The sequence below is a fragment of the Musca domestica genome, unplaced genomic scaffold, assembly GCF_030504385.1.
Source record: "Musca domestica strain aabys unplaced genomic scaffold, Musca_domestica.polishedcontigs.V.1.1 59, whole genome shotgun sequence".
In the NCBI taxonomy this organism is placed as follows: domain Eukaryota; kingdom Metazoa; phylum Arthropoda; class Insecta; order Diptera; family Muscidae; genus Musca; species Musca domestica.
The window spans coordinates 3,164,658-3,178,192 of record NW_026712362.1 but is presented as its reverse complement, the minus strand read 5'-3'; positions in this window follow the sequence as shown (position 1 = coordinate 3,178,192).

Genomic DNA, 13,535 nt, shown 5'->3' with positions numbered 1-13,535 from the left:
GGTGCAGGTGAGCTAGAATTTCTAAATTTGGAATGAGGGTCACGGATGGAGTGTATGATAGAAGTACCAAAGGATATTTGGAAATTCACACTATAAGTGCACCAAAAGTACTTAAATGTACTCAGTTTGGTACCATCTCGTATCATGTGAATGGTTAGAGCTTAAAATTTGAAATTTGGAATGGGAATGGAAAGTTGAGGAGTTTAGTCGATGAAAGGAAGTAGTTTTGGAAGTGTGTACTCATATATACGAAACGGTACTAAATTTAGTACAATTTGAATTTAAAGGAACGGATGAAGCTGGAAGCCAGAAAATTGGAAATAAACATTACTGGCGAAGTGTAGGATTGGGATATGGAGAAAGTTTTGGAAATTTGTATTTATGTGTACGGAAAGTACTAAATGGTACAAAAGTTTTGTACAATTTCGATTTGGGTGAACCGATAGAGCTGAAATTCTGAAATTGAGAAATAAGATTACTATTGAATTTTGGGACTGTGGAATAGTAGTTTTGGAAATTCGTACTTATGCGTACTAAATTTTACCAAAATTTGGTACAATTTCGATTTGAGTGAACCGATAGAGCTGGAATTCTGACATAAGAATACTTATTGCATTCTACGACAGAAAAATGAAGGCAGTTTTGGAAATTCGAACTTATGTGTACTAAATGGTACTAAATTTGGTACAATTTAAATTTTTGGAGAAGCAATAGAGTTGATATCTTGAAATTTGGAAAGAAAGATTACTGTCGGACTGTAGGAATGAGCTATGTAGAAAGTTTTGGAAATTCGTACTTATGTGCACGAAAAGTACTTAATGGTACTAAATATGGTACAATTTCGATTTGAGTGAACAAATAAAGCTGGAATTCTGACATATGGAAATAGGAATACTATTGCATTGTACGACAGAAAAATGCAGGTAATTTTGGAAATTCGAACTTATGTGTACTAAATGGTACTAAATTCGGTACAATTTAAATTTTGAGAGAATCAATAGAATTGTAGTCCTGAAATTTGAAAATAAGATTTATATTGGCCTGTATGGTGTAAGTTGTTATGACAATTTGTTCCTAAGTGTAATAAACAGTACAAAATTTGGTACAATTTGGATTTGGATGAACCAATAGAGCTGGTATCCTGAAAATTGAAAATAAGACTGTCGGAGTGTAGGATTGGGGTATGTCGGAAGCTATGGAAATTCGTACTTATGGGTACTAAATGATACTAAATTTGGTACAATATAAATTTAGGGGAAACCAATAGAATTGGAATCCTAAAATTTGAAAATAAGACTTCGTGTACTAAATACAATTTGGATTTGAGTGAACCAATAGAGCTGGTACCCTGAAATTTTGAAAAAGGATTACTGTTGGAGTGCAGTATTGGGATATGTAGGTAATTTTGGAAATGTGTACATATCTGTACTGTATGGTACTGAATTTAGTACAATTTGGATTTGGGTGAACCAATAGAGCTGGTACCCTGAAATTTGGAATAAGAATTGCTGTTATAGTGTAAAATTGGGTTATGTAGGAACTTTTGGAAATTCGTACTTATATGTACTATATGTTACTAAATTTGGTACAAATTTGAATTGTGACAAACCGATAGAGCTAAAATCCTGGAACTTGTAATAAGAATTGCTTTTGTAGGAAGGTTTGGAAATTCTTACTTATCTGTACTATATGGTACTAAATTTGGAACAAATTTGAGTTGTGATAAACCGATGGAGCCGGAATTCTTAAATTTGAAATGAGAGTCACTGATAGAGTGCTGTATAGATGCACAAAAGGGTTATTGGAAATTCGAACTTTAAATTTAGGAAATGTTCTAAAATGTTACTAAACTTCTAAGAAGGTAGCATTTGGCTTTATGTGAACGGATAAATCTAAAAACTTGAAATGTTGTAGAAATATTAAGGTTGGGTTGGGTTGGTTTGATACTTGGACCTAGTTTTGGAATGTGCACTATGTGAGGGAACTGGTACTAAATGGTACTAAAAATATGGGACAGTTTGGTTTAGTGTGAACGGATGAAGTTGAAATTTTGTATAGGGGCCCTATTCGTAATTAAGAGATGGGTTAAGAAATGTGTACTACAAGAAAAAAAATTAATATTTAGATTACTGATGATATTTTTTTTTTGAGATTTGGCGGTGACTTGGAAATTCGTCCTAAATTAGTACGAAAAATACTAAATGGTTCTAAATTTGGTATTCGGTGAAAATTTGGTATTCGAGTTGAAATCCTGAAATTTGATATTAAGGTCTGTGTTGGTATCTGGAATTGATATGTGATTGTGGTTTTTAAAATGTTATCATAATTTTAATGAATGTACTAAATAGTACTAAATTTGGTATTGTGTAAAGGGTATGGTGTATTGAGTTATGACTAGAAAATTTTGTCAAAAAGAAAAAATTATGCATTTTTTCGCAAACAATTTAAAATTGTACCTCAAAACGCCGTTTTCCCCATTTTGAATTTCATTTTTTCTCTCCTTCCGCACTTTCAAAGGCTTACCTGTGTGATTGCATTAATGAATAACAATAATAATGCTGATGACTGGAACCATAGAAATACTAAGGTACAAAATATGTATTTCTGGTCCATATGGAGCTGTCTAATCCACACTTTTTTGTTCGGTCCCCCCTCCCCCTCCCATCCACACATTTATTTATCCCCATGCTATCCACCAATATTTTGAAAGTACTCAAAATGATTTGGTTCCACTACCACTAATTATGTCCTAATCTGACATGAGCCACTTTTGGTTTCTGTCGAATATGATTCGACAGTGTAGACAGCGCGTCATTCAGTCAGTCAAAGAATGTTGGTGGATCTTCCGTTTTCCACTTTCAATTTTTCGGTGTTTTTTTTCCTTGAACGTGCCTCCCCTCATAACAAAAATCTCCGCCGTTGATGAGGCTGGTGATGACGATGATGGTGATTGCCTTCATAAATTTACAAGATACTTCTGACTTGTCAAAGTTGTCTTCCAGTTTTGTGTTGAATGTGTGTTCTTCCTCCTCTGTGTTGATCGTTGGGTCTTTCAAGCAGCCAAGAAATGGTCATATAGGAACAGCAGCCATTCATTCATGCATGCCTGCATTGTTCCCCCCCATTCCCCTGCCTCTATGTGTGTGTTTGTCTTATGGGCTTGCTGTCCATATGTTTGTTGTATTTGAGATTTTGTTTAATTCATTTAAGTGCCAATGTGGGGGATGCTGTTTAAAATCGCCAGATAGCTTCATATAATATAAAGCAGCAGAATATACCGGCATGCTAAGACCGTCAGAGAGACAGACAGTCATTGGGAAAAAATCAGAAAATTGTCAGATATTGCCACTTAGCTTTTGTGCCATCATCTACTTCATCTGTCGTTAAGAGCTTCTGTGGGCATGCCATTCTCCACCACCACTTGCCTGCCAGTTGCCTTGCCTTCACCGCTCGTTCGGAATATTAAATGCAACGCAATTTTCAGCAATCATCACGTACTATTGTCATAATTATCATTTTTAGTATTTTTGTTGTTGTTGTTGCTGTTTGTATTTAATTTTATTTGTCTTATTTTAATCTTTTTGTATGCATCTCTTGTTTGCTCGCCGAAATCGGCCACAACGGATGCTTGAGCTTGACTACCGTTGTTGTTCTTGTTGTTGTTCATTTGTTTGTTTATTTATTTATTTTTTGTGTGTGTTTTGTCAACATTTAGTTAGAGTTTTTTTGTTGGAAATAAAATTTATTGATGATCTTTTGGCGGTGTGCCTGACTAGCGGCCAGGCATTGGTATTTAGACTAAGTCTAGTGATTTGAAGGTAGTTCATATTTTTTAAGAAGTCATAAAACAAAAGAGATTTGCCGGCTAATTATTGGCACAATAATGATTTATTTCTGACCACGAGCGATCACGAACATCGAAAATTGTGGGCGGTATAATTGGTGGTGGATGGATTTTCGATTTTGGTTGATCGGGGATGATATGTGACTAATAAATTAACCCGGATTATGCTAACCCAGATTCAGATGACAATTTTTTCGAAGTGAATTGGGTCTACTTATACCAGAGCTGAAATTTTTGAGATGAAATTTTCTAAATAACATTTGTTTGGCTCAAGGACGAACCCTATTGAAATTGGTGAAAATCGGTCTATATTTAGATATAGCTCTCATATATATATATATATATATATATATATATCTTTATCCGATTTTAGGTTTCTTGTGCACCAAATGGCTAATATCAATCCAAATGATGTGAATTTTGCTACATCCGACCGAATTCAGCTTACAAGCATGTGCTTAAAATTTGGTGAAAATCGGTTCAGATATAGCTATAGCTCCCATATATAAGTTTCATCCGATTTTAGTGTTTAAGTCCCTTACATTCATTATATGCACTCCACAAGACTGATATTTAGCACCAGATATCAGATACGGCCTAGCAATTCATAGATCAAATTTTATCAAGATCGGTTCAGATATGGATATAGCTCCCATATATATCTTCATCCGATTTTAGGTTTCTTGTGCACCAAATGGCTAATATCAATCCAAATGGTGTGAATTTTGCTGCATCCGACCGAATTCAGCCTACAAATTTGGTGAACATCGTTTCAGATATAGCTATAGCTTCTATATATATCTTCATCCGATTTTAGGTTTCTTGTGCACCAAATGGCTATTTTTAGCCCAAACTGAATGAAATGTTGCACTTCTTAGCGAATTCATTCAAGAAGTTAATACTTAAAAATTGGTGAAAATTGCTTCAGATATAGCTATAGCTCCCATATATATTTTTCATCCGATTTTGGTGTTTAAGTCCCTCACATTCGCAATATACACCCCATGAAAATGATATTTGGTACCAGATATTAGATTCAGCCTAGCAATACATGATTCAAGTTTTATCAAGATCGGATCAGATTTGGATATAACTTCCCTATATATCTTCGTCCGATTTTAGGTTTTTTGTGCACCAAATGGCTAATATTAGTCCAAATAGATTTTCGCACTTCAACCGAATTTAGCATAGGAGCAAGAATTTCAAATTTGCTCCCATATATATGTTTCATTCGATTTGGTGTTTAAATCTCCAACTTTCGGAATATGCACTCTACCATAATCACATTTTGTACCAGATATCTCATAGAGCTCAGAAATGCCCAATATAAAACTTTATTTTACGAGAGCTGTACTAAATATGCATAGTGGTGTAGGGTATCATATAGTCGGCCCCGCCCGACTTTTGAGCTTTCCTTACTGGTTTTTAAGTTTCAGTAGTGTTCCATGTAAAATATTTTTATATTCTAAATCTACCAGTTTCGAATCAAACAAATTCTTTTTGTTTTTTACCTAAAATCACTCCAAACAGATTTAGCTTTGCTTACAAAATTACTTTTTCTTGGACTCCCCCTGATTTGATTGGCTCAATATTTCGCCTAGCCATAAATCCATCCAATTGACACATCAAAGAGGAACACCTACTCTCTGGTGTCGAGCGCTTCTCTATTTTAGATTTTTCGGCATTCCATAGTGACAACAGCCGTATTGAATTTCCATAAAAATTCATCATTTCGTTGGCAATCGTAAATCTCCCAAAAGAGACATAACTAATGCCTAAGCTATTCGACAAGTGTTGATTATATTAATGTTTGATTTTTTTCTTTAGAGAACAAATCAACTCAAAAGGCATGATTAGATAAAATAAGTAAAAAAACTGTAAGTTCCGGACCGTTGCTAGTCGAGCCGAACTTTTACTAACGTTCATCATTTGGAACGAACTTGGCACTTTTCAAAACAAAACCGTTAAAAAAACCTGTTAAAATCTTAAAAATGCTGAATATAACCGTTATATGGGGTCTACACGAAGACGTGGATCTGCATAGGCAACTTTCAAATACGAAACTTAAAAAAATCAGTAAATAAAGTAGCTAAAATCATCAAAATACCGAATATAGGGAGGTAACGTCATATCGGGGCTATACGAAGACCTGGATCCGCATAGATAATTTTCTGCCACATGATGTAGTACCTATTAGGAACTTCAAATACGAAATTTGAAACTATTTCGGTGAGTATAGACCTAAAGTAAAGCAGGCCCACGTCTTCGTATAGCCCCGATATAACGGTTCCTCCCTATATTCGGTATTTTGATGATGATGATAATTACTCACCGAATTTGTTTGTTTATGACACAAGTTGGTCCACGTCTTTGTATAGACCCCAATATAAGGACTATAGTCGGTATTTTTAAGATTTTAACAGCATTTTTAAGGGATTTTTTTTATTTTTTGTTTTTATTATTATTATTATTATTATTATTATTATTATTATTATTATTATTATTATTATTATTATTATTATTATTATTATTATATTATTATTATTATTATTATTATTATTATTATTATTATTATATTATTATTATTATTATTATTATTATTATTATTATTATTATTATTATTATTATTATTATTATTATTATTATTATTATTATTATTATTATTATTATTATTATTATTATATTATTATTATTATTATTATTATTATTATTATTATTATTATTATTATTATTATTATTATTATTATTATTATTATTATTATTATTATTATTATTATCTGACGATCTTCAATTTTATCTTTTGACAAAATCCCAAGGAAATTATGTTTTTTTTGGAGATTTTGCATTTTATTTTATTAAAAATTCCAAAATTATAAAAAAAAAATTCTATATAGAATTTCGAAATTTCTTACTTTAATGCAACAACTTAAAAAAAACAAAGAGAAAAATTGGAAAATATTCTAGATTAAATTTGGCAAAATTAATGCAAATATTGTTTTTAAAATATGATGGAAAAAAAAACTTTTCTTTCGATGAGGAATGAATTTTGTCTTTTACGTCATCCTTCTATGATATTTCTGGAGAATTAAACATAAACTCACATTAAGTACGGCTTTAACCCTAAAATGTGGTTTTAATATATATATATGAATTATTACGTTCAGGTAAAATTCAATTGTTTATGTCTTCTAAGAAAAACTGTAACTACTACTATCTACTACTATCCCGTTTAAGGAAGTTTTTAACCATATTTTCAAAAAAAAAGGACCAAAAAGACCCTTTTGTTGCCTCGCTCGAGGGTTCAAAAAGGTTGACAAAATTATTGTGTTGTTGCCAGTAATATTGCCGAAGACTCTAGCTATATACCTTAACTTCAAGGATTTCAAAAAGTATTAATTCGTAAATTTTAAACAATATGGAAAAGGGAGGAAATTGTACTCCTCCTCTATTTAGGTTATTTTGCGATGAACGCTTTTAAAACGCTGACGCATCATAAACTTGGGAAGGTTTCCTAATAGAAGGAGGGAAAATTTTCTCATAGAAGACTTGGTTTTTCTTACGGAATGCCAAAAAAACCTCGTCACGCTTCTCATTGTCATATAGAAAGAGAACGAATAGAACTTTAAAATCTCCTTAAGGAAACATAAAAAACAAGAAAATTTAAATAAATTTAACACCTTTTCCTACTCTCCCCTCCCAATCCCCTCCTGCACATTTAATTGTTGTCGTTGTCAAGGGATGGGCTGCGATAGGCAAAAGGTCAGAGGCTGTGTGTGTGCGCCGGTCAACAACAAACAACGATCGTCGTCATTATAAACGTCAACGTGTCACAGCATCTGCGTCAACAGATTCTTGGTTTGTCATTCCGTTTGTAACACCTCGAAATATACATTTTAGACCCTACCAAGTATATATTCTTGATCAGCATAAATTTCTATGTCGATTTAGCGATGTCCGTCCGTCTGTGGAAATCACTTTAGCTTCCGAACGAAGTGAAGTAGGTTAATAAAATTTTACTCAAATGTATATAAGGTCTGCAGGACTTTTGGTATTGAAAATGGGCCATGTAGATCCACGTCTTCGTATAGGCCCCATATAATGGTACCTCCCGATATTCGGTATTTTGATGATTTTAGCCACATTATTCTCTGGAATTGTTTCATATTCGGTATTTGAAGTTAGTAATGAATATTATAGCCTATGACAGAAAATTGTCTGTGCAGGTCCACATCCTCGACATTAGCGACATTATTCACCAAAATTGTTTTAAATTTGGTAATTGAAGTTCGTAATAGATATTACAGCCTATGACAGAAAATTGTCAGTGCAGGTCCATATCTTCTCCCATGGTATAATGGTACCTCCCTATTTTAGGTATTTTCACTTTCACCGAAATTTTTTCAAATTTTGTATTTGAAGCTCGTAATGGATAATGCCGCCTATGACAGAAAATTGTCAGTGCAGGTCCATGTCTACGTATAGCCCCCATATAACGATACATACCGATATTCGGTATTTTGATGATTTTAGCGACTTTATTTACCGGTACCTCACGATATTCGGTATTTTAATAATTTTAGTGTCATTATTCACCGGAATTGTTTCAAATTTGGTATTTGAAGTTCGTAATAGATATTGCAGCCTATGACAGAAAATTGTCTGTGCAGGTCCACGCCTACGTATAGCACTTATATAATGGTACCTCTCGATATTCGATATTTTGATGATTTTAGCGACACTATTCCCCGAAATTGTTTCTTATTTGATATTTGAAGTTCGTAATGGATACTACAGCATATGACAGAAAATTGTCCGTACAATTCCACGTCTTCGTATAGTCCCCATATAACGGTACCTCCCGATTTTCGATATTTTGATGATTTTACCGACATTATTCACCGGAAATGTTTCAAATTTGGTATTTGAAGTTCGTAATAGATACTACAGCCTATGACAGAAAATTGTCTGTACAGGTTCACGTCTTCGTAAAGCTCCCATATAGTAGTACCTCCAGATATTCGCTCCTCTGATGATTTTAGCGAAATTATTCACGGTTTTTTTCAAGTTTGGTATTTCAAGTTCGTAATGGATATTACAGTCTATGACAGGAAATTTTTTGTACAGGCCCACGTTTTGTTATAGCCCCGTTTATACGTTTATATAATAGTACCACCCGATATTCGGTACTTTGATGATTTTAGCGGCATTCTTAACCGACTTTTTCCAGTTTCGCATTTGAATATTGTAATGGCTTATGACAAAAGTTGCAGGTCCACGTCGTCGTACAGACTCTAATATAACGGCTACATTTGGTATTTTTAAAAATTTATTTATGTATTAGTATTATTATTATTGTTATTATTATTATTATTATTATTATTATTATTATTATTATTATTATTATTATTATTATTATTATTATTATTATTATTATTATTATTATTATTATTATTATTATTATTATTATTATATTATTATTATTATTATTATTATTATTATTATTATTATTATTATTATTATTATTATTATTATTATTATTATTATTATTATTATTATTATATTATTATTATTATTATTATTATTATTATTATATTATTATTATTATTATTATTATTATTATTATTATTATTATTATTATTATTATTATTATTATTATTATTATTATTATTATTATTATTATTATTATTATTATTATTATTATTATATTATTATTATTATTATTATTATTATTATTATTATTATTATTATTATTATTATTATTATTATATTATTATTATTATTATTATTATTATTATTATTATTATTATTATTATTATTATATATTATTATTATTATTATTATTATTATTATTATTATTATTATTATTATTATTATTATTATTATTATTATTATTATTATTATATTATTATTATTATTATTATTATTATTATTATTATTATTATTATTATTATTATTATTATTATTATTATTATTATTATTGTTGTTATTATTATTATTATTATTATTATTATTATTATTATTATTATTATTATTATTATTATTATTATTATTATTCTTTATTATTATTATTCCGTCTGTCCATGTATTTTTGTAAACAAAGTATAGTTCGCATTAATTGCCCTATCCAGATGAAATTTTGCACAAATCATTTTTTTGGCCCAAGGACGAACCCCACTGATAATCGGTCAAAATTTAGATATAGCTCCCATATATATTTTCGTCCGATTTGCCCTTAATTGTGCACCAAACGTGTAATAACAGTCCGAATAGTATGGAATTTTACACGTACGATCAGATCGGACCCAAAAATAAGTATGCCAAATTTGATCGAAATCGGTTGAGATATAGCTATAGCTCCCATATATATTGTTTATCCGATTTGTTATGTTTGTTCTCCGCAGCCGTAATATGCACTCTGTAACAACAATATTTGGGGAAATATATCTAATACAGCTCAGAAATTCATTTTCTAAATTTTATCGAGATCGAGTCAGATTTGGATATAGCTCCCATATATAACTTCGTCCGATTTACTTTTGATTGTGCACCAAACGTCTAACATTTGCCCAAATGGGTTAAAATTTGGCACTTACGACCGAATAGAGTCTAGAAGCTAGTATATAAAATTTGGTGAAGATCGGTTCAGATATAGCTATAGCTTCCATATATATTTTTCATCCGATTTGTTATATTTGTTACCCACAACCGTAATATGCACTCCATAACAACGATATTCAAGGAAAGATATGAAATACAGCTCAGAAATATTTCTTGGCAAATTATATCGAGATCGGTTCAGATTTGCATATAGCTCCCATATATATCTTTATCTGATTTCAAATTAATTTTGCACCAAATGGGCAATACAAGTCCGAATTTAAAAGATACAAATGCTTCGGCGTATTTAGTCCTTTGAACTTTAAATTATAATTATAATCATAGTGTGTATGATTGAATTCTCCCATCAAAACTTTTAATTGTTATGCGGAGCTCTACTAAATTAGCAAAGTGGTGTAGGGTATCATAAAGTCGGCCCAACCGACTTTGAGATTTTCTTTACTGATTTTTTTCTTTTTTTGGCAATGTTTTAAAATATCCAATTTTGTCCGTTAAAATCCAAAGACCTTGACCAGTTTTCTTTACATGATGCGGTCATCATTCATAATTTTTTTAATTTTTCCCCTAAACCATTTTATTTTCCAATTTTTTAACCCAAATCCCCATTAGTTGATTTTTTATAAAATATTCACATAACCCTTGCCCAACAGGCGGCCTAATTTAATGATTTGTGGTTTCGTTAAAAAAGAGGAAATCTCCGCCAAAGGCAAAAAAAGGAGCAAATCTTTTAATGACCAATGGCCAGTAATTCCCTCAATACAATGTTGTGTTGAGTTTTTTTTTTTCTTCATTCTGAAATTATTTCCCTAAAACATTGTAGATTAATTCAATAATAAAAACTTGTTTTCCTACTTAATAATAACCCATTTCAATAAATTAATCCGCAACAGTTTGTTTTAATGTTTCCACCAAGGACAAGGGAAAATCCTTCTTATTTTTTGAGAAAAAAGGAGACAAAACAAAAAAAGGAAATTATATTAATTTTTTTCCTAAGAAAATTTATTTGAATAATTTTTCCCTTTTACAAAAAAGGCGTCCTTTGAAAGGACATTAGAAAATTAAATGAAAAAATCTGAAAAAATAAAAATGCCAAGCAATTGTAAAGCAAAGCAAGCGTAGAACACAATTCTGGCGACCACAAAGTGTTATGCTTCATTAAAATCGGATTAATGCCTTTGCAACGCCACAGGCCACCACCAAGAAAAAGAAAAACAACAACAACAACTCCAACAACAAGAAAGAACCCAAGAAACCATCAGGCAAAAGTGACCAGCACAAGACATCACAGGACATCAAGGATTTCGTTTGAATATTCTCACGCTGGCCACTGACCAAGGCAACCAAGCTAAGCTGACCAAGGACACATCGCATGTTTATGAAAATCTATAAGAATTTTTGCATATAAACAACCCCCAATGAGGCTATGAATATTCAAAAATCCTTGCTCCTTCTCCTTACTTTCCAGGTAAATTGTTACGCAAATTTAATCAAAACCCCAAATGAAAGGACGACAAAATAAATTTCAATTTAAGGCATAAAATTACCCAAATCGAAATTTTTATTTTTCGAAACGAGCACACAAAACTGACCAGTGTCCAGTTTTTGATCGGTGCACAATAGAGAGGCGCCGCCGTTACCTAACCTGGGTGAAAAAATGCATCCCTTAACAAAACCACCCTTCTCTCCGCAAGCATCCAAGCCAAGACAAACAGACGGAGACAATCAAGAAAAAAGGTTAATTTTCTTATACGCCGGAGGTCAATCATCCGCAAACAATTGACCGCGTGCTAAAAAAGATTTAAGATTTTGGTGTTCAATTTTACCTGATTTGAACTCAAAATTGTTTATTTTTGTCCATCCGTCCGTCTGTTGACCCAGATGCTGTGACACTTCCAATTGATGATGATGCTTATAATGATGATGACGTTGATTGTTGTTGGCCGGCAGACACACACAGCCTCTGACCTTTTGCCTGTCGCAGCCCATCCCTTGACAACAACAATTAAATGTCCTTTCTCTTTTACATTTGCATGGCAAGGATGTTTGCATAATCTTGCCGACGATCACCTTGAATATTTGAATATTTTTAATTTATTTGGCGCTCTACTTTGTTTGCATATCTGCAAGATGTTGGCAATTTTGATTCCATTGTCCAGGCAGAGGGTCTTCTCCTACCTATGAATATCAATTGTCCTTGATTGTTACTTTAAGCAAATTTGTTTAATGTTGACCTTTTCGGGGGAATATGCTTTTGATAATGAGCAGGAGGGGATGGGAGGAGAGAGTGGGAAAAGGTGTTAAATTTATTTAAATTTTCTTGTTTGTTTTTTACATTTCTCAGGAAGATTTCAGAAACTCTTTTGAGAAGAGCTCCTGTTCTTCTATGAGAAGACCATCCTGGACTTCCATAAAAGAACCGTCTTGGTTTTCTATGAGGAGACCATCCTGTTTTTTTTTTTATGAGAAGACAATTCTGGAATTCTACTAGAAGCCCATGCTGAACTTCTCCTAAAAGAAGACCTTCTTCCGGTCTTCTATGAGAAGACCATCTTCCGGTCTTCTATGAGAAGACCATCTTCCGGTCTTCTATGAGAAGACCATCTTCCGGTCTTCTATGAGAAGACCATCTACCGGTCTTCTATGAGAAGACCATCTTCCGGTCTTCTATGAGAAGACCATCTTCCGGTCTTCTATAAGAAGACCATTTTCCGGTCTTCTATAAGAAGACCATCTTTCGGTCTTCTATAAGAAGACCATCTTCCGGTCTTCTATGAGAAGACCTTCTTCCGGTCTTCTATGAGAAGACATTCTTCAGGTCTTCTATGAGAAGACCTTCTTCAGGTCTTCTATGAGAAGACCTTCTTCAGGTCTTCTATGAGAAGGCCTTCTTCAGGTCTTCTATGAGAAGGCCTTCTTTAGGTCTTCTATGAGAAGGCCTTCTTTAGGTCTTCTATGAGAAGGCCTTCTTTAGGTCTTCTATGAGAAGGCCTTCTTTAGGTCTTCTATGAGAAGACCATCTTCAGGTCTTCTATGAGAAGACCATCTTCAGGTCTTCTATGAGAAGACCTTATTC